The sequence below is a fragment of the Piliocolobus tephrosceles genome, chromosome 8 (assembly GCF_002776525.5).
Source record: "Piliocolobus tephrosceles isolate RC106 chromosome 8, ASM277652v3, whole genome shotgun sequence".
NCBI lineage: Eukaryota > Metazoa > Chordata > Mammalia > Primates > Cercopithecidae > Piliocolobus > Piliocolobus tephrosceles.
Window position 1 is genome coordinate 130,200,115 of NC_045441.1, and position 15,917 is coordinate 130,216,031.

Sequence of the window (15,917 nt, forward strand, 5' to 3'; positions counted from 1 at the left end):
AAGGAGAATTGACTCACAGGATCACATGGTGAAGTCCCACGATAGGCCATCTGCAAGCTGAGGAGCAAGGAAGCCAGTAGTGGCTCAGTCCGAGTCCTAAAACCTCAAAAATAGGGAAGCTGACAGTGCAGCCTTCAGTCTGTGGCTGAAGGCCCAAGAGCCCTTGGCAAGCCACTGGTGTAAGTCCAAGAGTCCAAAAACTGAAGAACCTGGAGTGTGATGTTTAAGGGCAGGAAGCATCCAGCACGGGAGAAAGATGAAAGCCAGCAGACTCAGAAAGCCACTGTATCCCACCTTCTTCTGCCTGCTTTTTCTAGCCGTGTTGGCAGCCGATTGGATGGTGCCTACCCACATTGAGGGTAGGTCTGCCTCTCCCAGTCCACTGACTCAAATGTTAATCTCCTCTGGTAACACCTTCACAGAAACACCCAGAAATAATACTTTGTATCCTTCAATCCAATCAAGTTGGCACTTAATATTAACCATCACAGGTCCCAAGGCTTGCATGACAAAGATACTAGTACTGTCATCTACAGTTTTAGCACAGCACTAAAATGAACAGCAGACTGTAAGGTAATGAGTCCTAACATAAGAACAGAAAGCCCTGGCTTCAGGAGCCCCTGTGGAACAGATCTGAAGTCTTCATCCATCAATTCTATAACAAAACTTTTTAAAAGGACAAATCAGGGATGTATGTAAAGATACAGAAAAAGGATGTTCATAATAGCACTACTTGGAATAATATTTATAAGGAAAATAATAATAATAATATTTATTTATTTATTTATTTATTTATTTATTTATTTATTTATTTATTGAGATGGAGTCTCGCTCTGTCGCCCAAGCTGGAGTGCAGTGGCGTAATCTCAGCTCACTGCAACCTCCGCTTCTTGGGTTAAAGTGACTCGCCTGCTTCAGCCTCCCAAGTAGCTGGGACTACAGGCACGTGCCACCACACCCAGCTAATTTTTGTATTTTTAGTAGAGGCAGGGTTTCACCATGTTGGCCAGGATGGTCTCGATCTCTTGACCTTGTGATCCGCCTGCCTCAGTCTCCCAAAGTGCTGGGATTACAGACATGAGCTACCATGCCTGGCTCAATAATAATATTTGTAATAAAAATTTGGAACTGAATGTTCCAAGAGCTGTAGGACAATTACAAAAGATGTAACCTATGCAAAATCAGACTTCCAGAAAGAGAGGAGAGAAAGGAGTAAAAAAATTATTTGAACTCATAATGATTGAGAACTTTCCAAAACATCAAATCACAGATCTAAGAAACGCAGAGAACACCAAGCAAGATAAATATAAAAATATCTACATGTAGCCATGTCATATTCAAACTGCAGAAAATCAGAGACAAAGAGAAAAGACTTCAGATAGACTCATCATCGTCATCCTTCAACAGTCACTGCATGTGATGTTGGATGATTTCCTCTTGGGGTTGGTTGGTCAACCGTTATGGATATCATAGCCACAATCTTACCATGCCTTCTTCATCTCTGACTCTAAGGAGTCACCTTCCTTTCCACTGTTGCCTGGTTCTGTAGTCTGTAACAGATTCATAAGCTTTGTGCAGTGGCAGTATCGTAGCCAATGAGGTTTATCTGAGATGTGATTATTGCTAATTGAAACAGATTCATAGTGCACAGAGAGTGGGATTTGTAGTTAGCTACATCTAGATTTTTAAATCCCCACCCCACTATTTACCAGTTGGATAAACTTGGAGAAACCACTCTCTGAGTGAGTCTCTTCATCTGATAAATGAAGATAATAGCAGTTCATAGGACTGTTGTGACAAAGCAGGTCACCAACAAATGGGAGCTGGCTGCTCATAATTGTTTTTTTTTTTTTTTTTTTTTTAGATGGAGTCTCGCTCTGTCACCCAGGCTGGAATGCCGTGGCGGGATCTCAGCTCACTGCAGCCTCTGTCTCCTGGGTTCAAGCGATTCTCCTGCCTCAGCCTCCTGAGTAGCTGGGCCATCGCTTTTCTTCTAACGTGCCCCATCTTTCAGGTATCTGAGGCGGTTCAAGGGGTTCTGGTTTTCTTTGCAAGACTGTCCTTTTACTGGTCCAGAATCTTGCTTTCTGTTAATAATTCCTGCTTCCTCTCTGGTCTTTTCTTTCCTCTTGTGTATGTTTGGGGTCCTATTATTTTGCTTCTTGATTCTCTTTCTGTGACACCACCAGTTCAGGAGTGGTGACTTACCCTCTCCACTGCCCCAGCTCAGTTCTGATTTGAGCTCCACCCCTGTCAGGTCCCGCCGTAGCTGGCCTTGTAAACTTGGCAAAGTCATGTGAAGCCCTGTGCTTCTTTACAGCAGGTGCCCATCAGACTGAAACATAATGACCAGCTGAGGGAGGAGATGGCCTTTGCCTCATAAATGTCATAAAAGGATGGAAAATTGAAAGCAGTGAACAGAGAACCCTGGAAAAATCATGATTTGTTTCTCCTGAAAAGACTCTTCACTGTCAAAAAGAGTAAGGCAAAAATATATAGTTCAAAGCACTTAGAAGCAGAATTATCTCTAAGGAGAGTACTTTTAATTTTAGATGTCAATGACTCCTTTATAGATTTTGTGCTTTTGAATGAATTTGTTCAGTAGGAATTTCTGGAAAGCTGGCTTCATGGAGAATTAATCATACATATAAGCCTTTGAATGTGAGTACCTTTACTATCTTAATATGGCCATTATTTTCAGATGGTAATACATGTTCATTGCAGAAATCTAGAAAATACAAAAACCTTAAAGAGAAAATAACCGAGAAATAATCCTAACATTGTGGTGTATTTCCTTGTCATTTATTTTTCTTTATAAAATTTGGATCAGATTTTACCCACAGTTTTACATCCTACTTTTTTACACTTACCAGTATCTGTTGAGTGTTTCACTACATTCTTAAATATAACACCAGCATGTTAATTTTAATGGCTGCTTGTCATTCTATTGAATGACTATCTTATGACTTACTCAGCCAACCTCTGGTTTGTTATGAGTGAGCTGCTTTTTGTGCCTGTGTCAGCTGTTGCAGGCTGTGGCCATGTGAGCATCCTGTCATGTAATGCCCTTGGCTGTGCCTCTGAGGCTGGTTCAAGCCTTTATTGACAAGTAATTTCTTTTCCAGAGTGGGGCGCTTCCTAGTAAGGCTGGCATCTTCAGGAAGTGGTGGAGGAATGGAAATTCCCACACTCAAGGTTCCCTTTGGTAGACAAAGTTCCCCTTGGTAGGAATGACCTCCACTGCCAAGCTGGAGTCTGGAGTTGGCTGGGCTCCTGTGGCTGTGCTGTGGTGGGCCAGGGTGTGTGTGTGGGTGTATGCATGTGTGTGTGTGTGTGTGTGTGTGTGTGTGAGAGAGTGTAGGTCAATAAAGCCGTCCACCACAAAATTCTCACGTACCCTCCAAGGACTGTGCAATTTTCTGTCTTTTCTGAGATGATCCCCCTTTGTCTTTTTGTCTGAGATGACTTCCCTTTGGCTTTGCTTTGATGATTTTTATTTGGACACCATGAACTGAGTGATTTAAAAACAGATATTTGTTTTCTTACAATTCTGGAGGCTGGAAGTCCCAGATCAAGATGCTGGTGTGTTTAGTTTCTGCTAAGGGCTCTCTTCCTGGCCTTTGCCAAATCTCTTTGCAGATGGCCTCTTTCTCACTGTGTCCTCACATGGCCTTTCTCTGTGCTCATGTGGAGAGAGAAAGAAAGAGAGATCTCTTCCTTGTCTTATGAGGTCACCAGTTCTATCAGCTCAGGGCCCCACCCCCCTAACCTTAGTTACCTCCTGAAGACTCTATCTCCAAATATAGTCACACTGGAGATTAGGGCATCAACATATGAACTCCAGTGGAACACATTCAGTCTATAACGCCTACATTATGCTCTATTTTTTTCCTACAGCATTTATCATCTTTTAAGATATGGCCGGGCACGATGGTTCATGCTTGTAATCCAAGCTTTTTGAGAGGCTGAGGCGGGCGGATCACCTGAGGTCAGGAGTTCAAGACCAGCTTGACCAACATGGTAAAACCCATCTCTACTGAAAATATAAAAATTTGCCAGGCATGGTGGTGTGTGCCTATAATCCCACATACTTGGGAGGCTGAGGCAGGAGAATTGCTTGAACCTGGGAGGCGGAGGTGGCAGTGAGCTAAGATCACACCACTGCACCCTAGCCTGGGCGACAGAGAGAGACTCTGTCTCAAAAAACATTTTCTTTTTTTTTTTATTAAGTTGGTTTTTACCTGTTTCCCACTAGTACAGCATAAGCTTCAGGAGGGCAAGGATCTTTGTTTATTCATGGATGTCTCCCAGGAACCTAGAAGAGCACCTGCACCTAGTAAGTGTAGACTGAATGAATGAGGTCAGCAACCATGGCTGTCAAGGTGGGAGAATAAAAAAGGAAAAGGAGACAATGAAGTCCTGGCAATATGTAGAAAATCCCCCTCCCCTGGAAATACTCGATATCTAGAAGGGGAACTGAGAGTTATCCCACTCTAGAACTGTCAATACCTTGTCCTGCAACATGTAAAAATGTCACTTGATTGGGCAGGATATGGGGGAGATCCTCCACATTGTGGTTCAGACTTGTGTCTCCTCGAGTTGCTCTGGGGGCAATGGTACCATAGTCTACTCAGTCTATTATAAGAAAATACCATAGACCAGGTGGCGTAAATGACAGAAATTATTTTTCACAGTTCTGGGAGTCCGAGATCAGGGTGCCAGTGTGGTCAGTTTCTGATGAGGGCTCAGATACTGGCTTGTAGACAGCTGCCTTCTCACTGTGTCTTCATGTGGCAGAGAGAGAACTCTAGTGTCTCTTCCTCTTCTTATAAGGGCACTAATCCCACCATGAGGGCCCCACCTTCATGGCCTCATCTAAATCCAATTACCTCCCAAGACCCCATCTCCAAATACCATCACATTGGACATTAGTGCTTCAGTGTATGAATTTTTGGGGAATGCAATTCAGTCTACAGGAAACAGTGTAGCAGTTGATCAGGACTTTCAGGATCCAGTCTCAGAAGTCAGCTTGGAAGTAGAATGGGATGCTGTCCACATAACCTATGCCTCCTCAGCCCAGAATTCAATGACTGGAAAACATTGAGGCATTGCGTAGGCCGAGGGGCATCGCTCTGCACTCACTCAGGTCAAAACCTGGCTGGGAGGCTGCCATTTACTCATCACTTTTCCAGATCTTGAGGAATTGTAGTCACTTGCAGGTCTAATTTCTTACAAATCATGTTTTTCATGATTTTTAATGAATCATGTCTTGTTTTTTTTTTTTTTTTTTTTTTGAGATAGAGTCTCACTCTGTCTCTGTCATCCAGGCTGGAGTACAGTGGTGCAATCTCAGCTCACTGCAAGCTTTGCCTCTTGGGTTCATGCTATTCTGCCTCAGCCTCCCGAGTAGCTGGGACTACAGGTGCCCGCCACCACGCCTGGCTAATTTTTTGTATTTTTTAGTAGAGACAGGGTTTCACCGTGTTAGCCAGGATGGTGTCAATCTCCTGACCTCGTGATCCGCCCGCCTCAGCCTCCCAAAGTGCTAGGATTACAGGTTTGAGCCACCGTGCCTGGCTGTTCTTTTTATTTATAAAAAAATATTGAGGCCTCTAGGATGGGGAATGCAGAGTCTAAGAAGTGGGTATCACACTATTTAAAATACTGTGATTTAAAAAAATTTAGTATTTATGAAAGATTATCCCTTAATAATATTTTAGCTGTTGTCATGAATATTTTTTCAGGTTAGCTTGAAAATTATTTTTTCAAGTTCCAAATCCAACAAATAGAGATTTCAATTGGCATTGTATTAAATCTATAAATGACTTTGAAAAGCATTGAAACTTTTATAGTATTGAGTTGTTTCATTTAGGAACGTGGTAGGTTTTTTTTGTTTGTTTGTTTTGAGACAAAGTTTTGCTCTGTTGCCCAGGCTGGAGTGCAGTGGCGTGATCTCGGCTCACTGCAGCCTCTGCCTCCCAGGTTCAAGTGATTCTCCTGCCTCAGCCTCCCGAGTAGCTGGGATTATAGGCGGGTGCCACCACGCCTGGCTAATTTTTTTTGTATTTTTAGTAGAGATGAGGTTTCACTATGTTGGTCAGGCTGGTGTTGAACTCCTGACCTCAGGTGATCCGCCTGCCTCGGCCTCCCAAGGTGCTGGGATTACAGGTGTGAGCCACCGCACCCGGCCAGAACATGGTAGGTTTTTACATTTTGTTTATATCATTTATGTCTCTCAATGAAGTTTTGTAGTTTTTTCATATCTTCTCCTTTCTTTGTAACTGTTATTCATAAGTGTGTTATAGTTTTTGTTGTTATCTTGAATGGAAGAGGTTTCCAATATATTTTCTAATAATTAATTGCTATTATGTTGGAAAATATTGATATCTTTATTTTTCTTACATTCAGCCATCTTATCCAACTCTCTTATTAGTGCTATTGGCTTGTTACTTTATTCTTTTGAGTTTTCAGTCATTTTCTGTATAAAATAATAGTTTTGCATCCTCCTTTCCAATGGTTATAACACTTATTTTTGTTTCCTGCCCTATTCTTGACCTCTAATATATTCAATATAGCCTGATGCGGTGGCTCATGCCTGTAATCCCAGCACTTTGGGAGGCTGAGGCAGGCAGATCGCTTGAGGTGAGGAGTTTGAGATCAGCCTGGGCAACATGGCAAAACCCCATCTCTACAAAAAAATACAAAAAAATTAGCTGGGCATGGTGGTCCATGCCTATAGTCCCAGATACTAGGGAGGCTGAGGTAGGAGGATTGCTCTGGGCTCCTCCCTTGGGCCCAGTAGGTGGAGGCTGCAGTGAGCTGTAAGTGTGCCTGCCGCTGCACTCCTGCCTGGCTGACAGAGGGAGACCTTATCTCAAAAACTATCTCGTATATACATGTATGAGAGAGCATATTTATCTCGGTCCTGATTTTATTGGAATGTCTCTGAAGTTTCACTGCGTGCCAGTTCACCCTGTCCTGTTTGCCTTAACATTTGTTCCTTGCCCTTCCCTGCTTTGTTGTACTGCAGTGGACTGAAATCGGCATGTCCCAAGGTTCCCGTGTCAGCTGGTTTCCTGCTGAGTGCAGGCCCTGGGAGGTTCTGGCAAGAGATTGGTAAACAGAAGAAAGGGAGAAGCCCGGGTATTCCTCCCTTATTCTCTGCCACAAGTAGCAACTCTAGCAACAGTTGCATCTATTTCATGGCTCCAGCTCTGACCGGACAGGTGTCTCCATGGTTCCAGCTTCTGTTGAGCAAACCTGGTCACAGGTTTCAGGAAATACTTCTTCCTTTTTTGTTTCTTCAGCTAGGCTGCCCTTAGTCCCCAGCAAGAGGGTCCCTTCCCAACCCCACATGTTAGAGGGCTCTGCATATTCCAAACACACACTGAACTGGAGAACTCATGGCTGCCTCTGTGTCTTGAGTTCCTGCATCAGGTCTGCACAGCATGGACAGTGACCCTAAACTTCTGCTCTTCTGGTTAACACAGAACGGGCCTCAGGAAAATGCTCTGAGATGCCTCTTGGCCTGTATCCTCAAAACAAAAGACAACTGCATCTGAGTGCCATGAAGTGCTTTGGGTTGTACTGCTGCTGATGTTGGGGGTGGATTCTTCTTTGGCGCACTGAGAGGATCTGAAGGTAGAAGCACTTAGACACAAAAGAGGACAAAACAATTAACCTGTCAATCTTTTCTCCCAGACAGCATGTGTTTAGTAGATTTTTGAATAAGGAAGTATAATTTCCCAGAAGGCATAAGTATCCATTTTCTGTCTTCCTTTGGTGTTCCAATTCATGGTTCTGGAGTTACATGGGTATTAGGATGATATTTTGCAACAGTTGTACATGGTAACTGAGGACTGTTTTGCAATATTAAGCAATTCATGTTGCTCTTAACTATATTTCTTGACCCATTCTGAATTTTGTCCTAAAATACAGAAACATGCTAATATCACATATGGTACGTAGTTTAATGTGTTACTAAGAGATGTGGCCTAAGCTTGAGCCAATAGTCATACAATTCTTTGGAGAAATTGAAAGATTATAGGTATTTGGGATATATCTTGAATCTATCCACAGACAAAGCACATTTAAATTTGATCTTATAGCCACTTGAGGACGTATGATGGAAATTCTGATTAAAACATGCTGCTAAAGTCATTAAATTTTATTTAGAAAAGACATAAGGTATACTAGTTATAAGGTGTACCAGCAACCTGAAACAACAGATGATGCTCAAATACAGAGCAAAATGTGATCTTTGGTGGAAAAGGAAATCAATTTTGGATTTGTGCTATCCACAATTCTTTGATATGAACTATTGCTTGTTATTAATAATGTAAACAAAATAGGTAGGAGGTCCTGAAAGGGAGTCCTCCTTAAAAGGTTTCTAGCTTAGTTTCCTTTCTTTTGAGGATTTTTAACATATAAGCCAAACAAAATCCAGGGATTAAATTGAAAAAAACAAAAAAGTAAAAAAATAATGTACAGGAACAAAAATCTGTAAAAATTCAGATCTAAGTTTGGCATTTTCTCACTTTAGTTTTAAAATATGTTTTTAAATTGTAAAGAAAATGTTTTTCTCTAAATAGAAAGGAACTGCATGTGAAATCAAAATGATTTTCTAATAAAATATTAGGACATGAGGACAAGAAAATGAAAACATTTTTATGACTTTAAATTAGTCAGGCATGGTGGTGCACGCCTTTGTCTCAGCTACTTGGGAGGCTGAGGCACGAGAATGGCTTGAATGAAAAAAAGAAAAAGAAAGAAAGACTACAAAACCGCAACAAATTTATGCCAAACCCCCTCCCCCATCTCCGACCTTTCCCCTATAAATTCACTTTTGCCAAACCCCAAAAACAAAAGCCTTAATCCACCTGGCCAGAGCCTGCATTCTCATCTTTTAGCTATGCACAACTTCAACTGCTATTCCCTCAACTAGTAAAAATCTACTTCACCATACCACTCTTGACTCCATTCTCTCATTCATTATCCCAAAGTAATGTCTATAAAAACTATTTTCCAATCATTATAGATCAAGATATGGTCTTGATTAAACAGAGATTTTAATAAATTAAGCAATGTGTTTCGATTTTTGGTTTTCTTTATCCTAGCATTGGAATATTTGAAAGAAGAACTTAAGAAATGTTGTATGGATCTAGATATTACTTTAAGAGATGGTAAAAAATAATAGTATATATGATCATGATTTATATGATAAAAGTAAAATATAGTATTGTTCTGCACTAATAAGAGCTTTTCATATGTGATTGTTAGAGTGCTTGAAAATAACATGTAAAATTTCAAAATAAGTATGCTTTAAAAATGTTACCAATACTTCCAATAAAAGTGTTACTGTCTCATTAGAGTGAAATTTGTCCAAGTTGAAATTAATAATAATAGAAAAACCTATCTGGCTGGGCATGGTAGCTCATGCCCGCAATCCCAGCACTTTGGGAGGCCAAGGTGAACAGATTGCTCAAGCTCAGGAGTTTGAGACCAGCCTGGGCACCATGGTGAAACCCCATCTCTACTAAAAATATGACAATTAGCCGAAAGCGGTGGCATGCACCTGTAGTCCCAGCTTCTCAGGAGGCAGAGTTGGGAGGATCTCTTAGCCTCGACCTGGGAAGTTGAGGCTACAGTGAGTTGTGATGGTGCCACTGCAATCCAGCCTCTGCAACAGAGAGAGACCCTGTCTTGAAACAAAACAAAAAAAGATCTAAAAATTACAATGAATCAAAAAGTTGTTAAGAACATTTAGCATTGCCATCAATAGAAATTATGTGAAAATCTTGATTATAGTAATAGGATTAATGGTTTTTCTGGAGTAAACATCAAGAAAAAGAAGAAAAAATATGTATAATCAGTTATGAATTATGAAATGCTTTTATTTTACTATGATTTTGAACATTGCTGGTTCACCAGCACATGCTATTTTGCCTACTTTTATTTATGTAAGAAACATAGCTTGCTGGGCATGGTGGCTCATGCTTGTAATCCCAGTACATTGGGAGGCCAAGGCAGGAGGATTACTTGAGCCCAGGAGCTTGAGACCAGCCTGGGTAACATGGTGAAACCTCGTCTCTACCAAAAAAATACGAAAATTAGCCAGGTGTGGTGGCACACGTCTGTCGCCCCATCTACTCAGGGGGCTGAGATGGTAGGATCAATTGAACGCAGGAGTTTGAGGTTACAGTGGAGTACACCGCTGCGCTCCAGTCTGGGTAACAGAATAAGACCCTGTCTCTATTAAAAGAAAAAAGAAAACTAAAATAACTTTACATATATTTATTTCAAAATTTTGTCATCATAAAGGTACTTGTAATATAGAAGGATAGAACACACTTTGATGTAACAATCTGTCATTTGACTTATTTTAAACATTGAACATGGTATGTGGACCTTCATTTGTATGCTTGCCCTGGGGTCTCGCAATGTTACTTTTAACCCGAGGTGCTAGTGGCTTCCTGCTGTCAACTTACTGTTGCCTGCTTGGCTTTTTACCCTTTGATTTTGCACAAATAAGTAGATACATGTGTATTTTCTTATGCTCCTTTTTTTTTCTGTATGAAAAGTAGAGTTATGGGTTGAAGTCCTAACCCCCACTTCCTCAGAATGTGATCTTTAGAAATAGCATCATCATGACTGGTTGCAGTGGCTTACGCCTATAATCCCAGCACTTTGGGAGGCCAAGGCAGGTGGATCACGAGGTGAAGAGATTGAGATCATCCTGGCCAATATGGTAAAACCCCATCTCTACTAAAAATACAAAAATTAGCTTGGCATGGTGGTGTGTGCCTGTAGTCCCAGCTACTCGGGAGGCTGAGGCAGGAGAATCACTTGAACCCGGGAGGCAGAGGTTGCGGTGAGCCGAGATTGAGCTACTGCACTCCAGCCTGGCAACAGCGCAAGACTCTGTCTCAAAAAAAAAAAAAAAAAAAAAAAAAAAATCGCATCATTGTAGATGTAATTGATTAAGATAATTAAGATAGGTCAAACTGGAGTAGGGTAGGTCTCTATAGCAATATGACCGTTGTCCCATAAGAAGAGGGAAATTTGAAGATGGAGATACACAGAGGAGTGATGTGAAGATACACAAGAGAAAATAGTTATGTGATGACATGGGCAGACAAGTACAGAAGGATATCTGCTGGGTCATAGAGACATGTCTTTTTCATCTTAACAGTGACTACAAATTGCCCTCTAGAGTGGCTCTATCAGCTCATGCTCCCACCAGAAGTGCATGAGAGCATGTTTCTCTATGCCCCAGCCAACACTTGATATTAACAGACATGTACATTTTTTCCCCATCTGGTGGGTAAAAAATAGTATTTTAAAAACGTTTGTATTCCGTAGATTACTAGTGAGGTTTTTTCATATGTTAATTTTCCATCTCAATTTCTTCTTCTGTAAATTGTCTTTTTATAAACTGCACATTTTTTCTGTTGTGTTATTTGTTTTATTCCTACTAGTTTGAAATATTTCTTTATGTAGGAGATGATCTTATTCATTTAAAATTATCTCTAGTTTAGGAAGACCTTTTACATATCAAGAATGTTTGTTGAGTTTAATTGGTTGTCTTTTTAGCTTCTAGTGAGATGATCAAATGATGTTTATTTGACCTATTGATATGAGGCGCCTGTAATTGTAAGAATCTTAAAAACCAGAGCAGTTAGATATTATGTGGGCAAGAGGAGTGATACCAGTGTGGAGCTTTCAAAACATGTTTAGAGGGTGTTTCTTTGAGAGTGAGGAATTCATCTTTAGAGGCTAGGCTGAAGCCCTGGGCAGGGTCTTACAGAGTTGTAAAAGGTCTGAGCTTTACAGTACAGACAAGGTGAAACTACTGCAGAATTTTATTTTATTTTATTTTTAAGACAGAGTCTCGTTCTGTCATCCAGGCTGGAGTACAGCAGCATGATCTCCGCTCACTGCAGGCTCCACCTCCTGGGTTCAAGTGATTCTCGTGCCTCAGCCTCCCACGTAGCTGGGACTGCAGACGTGCACCACTATGCCTGGCTAATTTTTGTATTTTTAGTAGAGACAGGGTTTTGCAATGTTGGCCAGGCTGGTCTCAAACTCCTGGACCCAAGTGATCTGCACTCTTTGGCCTCCCGAAGCTGGGATTCCAGGCATGGGCCACTGTGCCCAGCCCTACTACAGGATAACTGTGGAATTTAAGAAGAAGATTAATATGGTGGTGGGGTGGAGGAAGAAAAAAATAAAAGGAGAGGACTTAGATGCCCTGGGGTGAGATGAAAAGAGCCTTTTGCTGTTATGATTCTAATGAGGAAGAAGAGAAGGAAGGTAGTTAAACTAATATGACTCTCTAAAGCAGATTTTTTGTTTGTTTGTTTGTTTTTTTGAGACTGAGTCTCACTCTGTCACCCAGGCTGGAGTGCAGTGGCATGATCTTGGCTCACTGCAACCTCTACCTCCTGGTTTCAAGCGATTATCCTGCCTCAGCCTCCCAAGTAGCTGGGATAACAGGCACCCGCCACCACACCCGACTAATTTTTGTATTTTTAGTATAGACAGGGTTTCACCGTGTTGGCCAGGCTGGTCTCGAACTCCTGACCTCAAGTGATCCCCTGCCTTGGCCTCCCAAAGTATTGGGTTTACAGCCATTAGCCACCCTGCCCAGTCTTAAAGCTGAGATTTAGAAAGAAGATCTGGATGAGAAAAGAAGGATGTCTGTTCACCCATACATACTAGCATGTCATTGACCTGGGAACTGTGTCAGGAGGGCTAGAGTTCAAAATAACTTTTGGGTTACAAATAATATCCAAATTTTGCAAAGTTAATTATGAAAAAAGAAATAAGAATATGTGGGGAAACTTTTCTCTAGACAAATGGTGTCTTTTCTTTTTCTTTTTCTTTTTCTTTTTTTTTTTAAGGCAGGATCTCAGTCTGTTTCCCAGGCTGCAGTGCAGTGTTGCCATCATGGCTCACTGCTGCTATGACCTCCCAGGCTCAAGTGATCCTCCTACCTCAGCCTCCTGAATAGCTGGGACCACAGGTGCATGCCACCACACCCGACTTTGTAGACATAGGATCCCACTATGTTGCCCAGGCTTGTCCAAACTCCTGGGCTCAAGCAATCCTCCCACTTCGGTCTCCCAAAGTGCTGTGATTAGAGGTGTGAGCCACTGCACCTGGCCAAATTGTGTAATATTGATATTGATAGATGGCAAAGAGAAAGCACATCTCATCAACTATTTTTGCTTTCAACTGACAATGTCAAAGAGAGATTTTCAGGCCAGAGGTGGGGTATAGGGTAGAACAATATGGTAACTGAAGACAGTTCAGAATGGGTGAAGAAATTGGAGGAAAACATGTCTGCTCCAGGTGAACTGTATTGCAGGAAATGGAGAGAACTTTCAATGATGTCTCAACCTTTGTCGGTGACTTTAGAGAGAGCTTGCAGAATGTTAATGTTGCTTTAAAAAAGTGAGTGGGTGGGTGTGAACAAATGAAACTCCAAATTTCAAAAATGCAGATTTCACAAATCAGAGATCAATGACCTTAATGCCATTTTGAAGCAAGTTTCTAGAAATGGCTTAAGAAGGGGATGACTTATGGGCTCCCAGAAGAGAAAGTGAGGATCATTAGAACTCCACAAAGGTCATATAAAAACACGACAGACTTACCAAATTTTCTTCATAGGTTTACATGACTTCTAGATGAAGGAGGTATTAGCTAAAAGGAACACCAACAACCAGGAAGTATCAGAAACCAAAGAAGAGCAAGCACAAGAATGAACAAGGGGTATTTAGTCTAGAGGAAAGAAGGTGTAGGGAGAACATGATGACTGATGTCAAGGGCAAGAAAGACCACTAAATGGAAGATAAATCAGGCCTCATCTGTGGGCCTCTAGAAAGCAAAAACAAAGGCCAATGAGTATAAGTTATACAGACCTATGAGAAAGCTCAGTATAGGGAAGAACTGTCTAGCTACTTACACTGTCTGGACTGGGCCACTTGCAAAGTGATTCCCCCATCACTTCAGGTGTGCAAGCAGAAGCTGGTCATTCACTCTCTGGAAAATGTTCTAAAAGAGATTCATGCATTATTACGTGTGTGTTTGACTCTAAAGACTTCCGATTTTGAGATCCTATGATCTGGGACAGTGTTGGTGCAAATGAGAAGAAATAGGTTGGAAACACAAAGATGGTGATGCTGCAGCTAGCAGAGTGGAAGGAATTGGAAGCAGGCAGCAGGAAGAAACTTAGATCACCCAATTAAGAAAAGATAGTCATGCAAACATCTTAGCCCTGAGGACCAGGATCATCCCATAACAATATAGGGCTGCCCAAGGTAATTGCACTTCAAAGGAGGCCATGAATCAATAACTTTGTAGGATTTTTGGGATTTCATCAAGGACAAATATTTCAAAATAGAATTTTAATGATGTTCAGTAAGGAGGATAGTGTACCATTTGGGTTCCGACTGCAAGCAGGGCCCAAAATACAGGACTGCTGAGGACCCTGGGCAGTGGGCCAGGCACATCTTTGGAGGCAGGCCTCAGGTAGGGGCCAGGAGAAACTAGATGGGTGACACAATAGAAGAGGAAGGAACGATAAGGACAAAATAAACAGGTACATTTACTGGCAATGAGCACTGTCTGGACTGCCAGTGGTCTCAGGGGCACCCCCTTCAGCTGGATTTAAGGAGAGAGGAAAGCTGGGAACCAGGAGACTGGGGCTTGAAGGCTCCCTGTGCCCTGATTTCCTGAGTAACCTTGTAGATGCCATCTCACCCCTTTTTACCTCCCTGTTATTAAATGCAGGTAGCTTGTTAGCCTAAAAGTGCTCTGGACTTTAGTGAAAAAGATAACTTCAGAAATTTAAGATGTTGTCTGCATAGTGCAAAGTGTTTGCTCTTATTTGTTTATTTTCAACGTTGGGGGAGGGTGCACTGGTTAAGGTGGGGTGGGTAGAAAGGAAGGTGAGAAGACAGTGGCGCCAAAGTCACTTGGCTGTATGTCCACATCCTAGGGAAGCCAGAGGGCAGAGATCTGGCCAAGGGCGCATGCCTGCAGTCCCTCGACCAGCCGAGCACCCCCTGAATCCAGCAGGCCTCCTCAGGCTCTGCTGTCCCTTTGGCAAATCCCATTGCAGAATCCAGGGGTGAAAAGCGAAAGCGAGGCACACCCCTCCCCCACTAGATGGCACTGAAACGCCTCGTTCGCGATTTTCAAAATGCAGGAAAGGGGGAGAGAGAGAGAGAGAGAGAGAAAAAAAAAAAGACAAAAAGAATATGGTGGAGGTGCGCTCATTTTGGCTCACAAGCCCCGTTGTGCAAAGCAGGGTGTGAGACACTCTCTTTTTCCCCAGGGCAACTCTTTACCCGGCAATGCCGGACCTCGACTTTGGAGTGAGGGTGAAAACGAGGGGTGAGCATTAGAGTGAAAACCCCAGCGTTTGAAGCCGGGTGGGAGGCTCCCAGCCTTTGCGGCGCCGTCTCACGTGAGCAGAGCAGGGGGGCTGAGGTTGGGATGAAGCGGGGCTTGCCTGGGGCCCACCTGCTCAAGGTCTGGGGTCCGGCGCTACCTCCCAGAACCCCTGCAGAGCCTAAACCCAGCGGCCACCCTTACACAATGACAAACCCCACATCTAGGTTTCCTTTAACTCCACCTCCCCTCCTCAACGCTGGAGCTCTCCAGCGTTTTCAAAATATCTACTAATCGACCACCCCACATCCACCATTAAATTTCTCTCCTTGTCTTGAGTGGATCGGTCAAATTTCTTCTTTCTGTTCCTGCTGAGGAGGGAGGGCAGGTGGAGGTGGCTGTGGGTCGGGGTGCCTGGCTCTGGCTTGGGACTGGACTGGGGCTGGCCGGATAACTCCGCAGCCGCTCTCAGCTCAGCCCTGGGTGGAAACGCCTGTAGCTAGCAAGGTAGCGCCTGTGGC

General features: G+C 42.6%; 1 pseudogene; it reads left to right on the plus strand.

Moving 5' to 3' along the window:
• The first annotated feature begins 1,566 nt into the window (after positions 1-1,566).
• Positions 1,567-1,716, plus strand: LOC111521562 (annotated as a pseudogene).
• Positions 1,717-15,917: the final 14,201 nt, after the last annotated feature.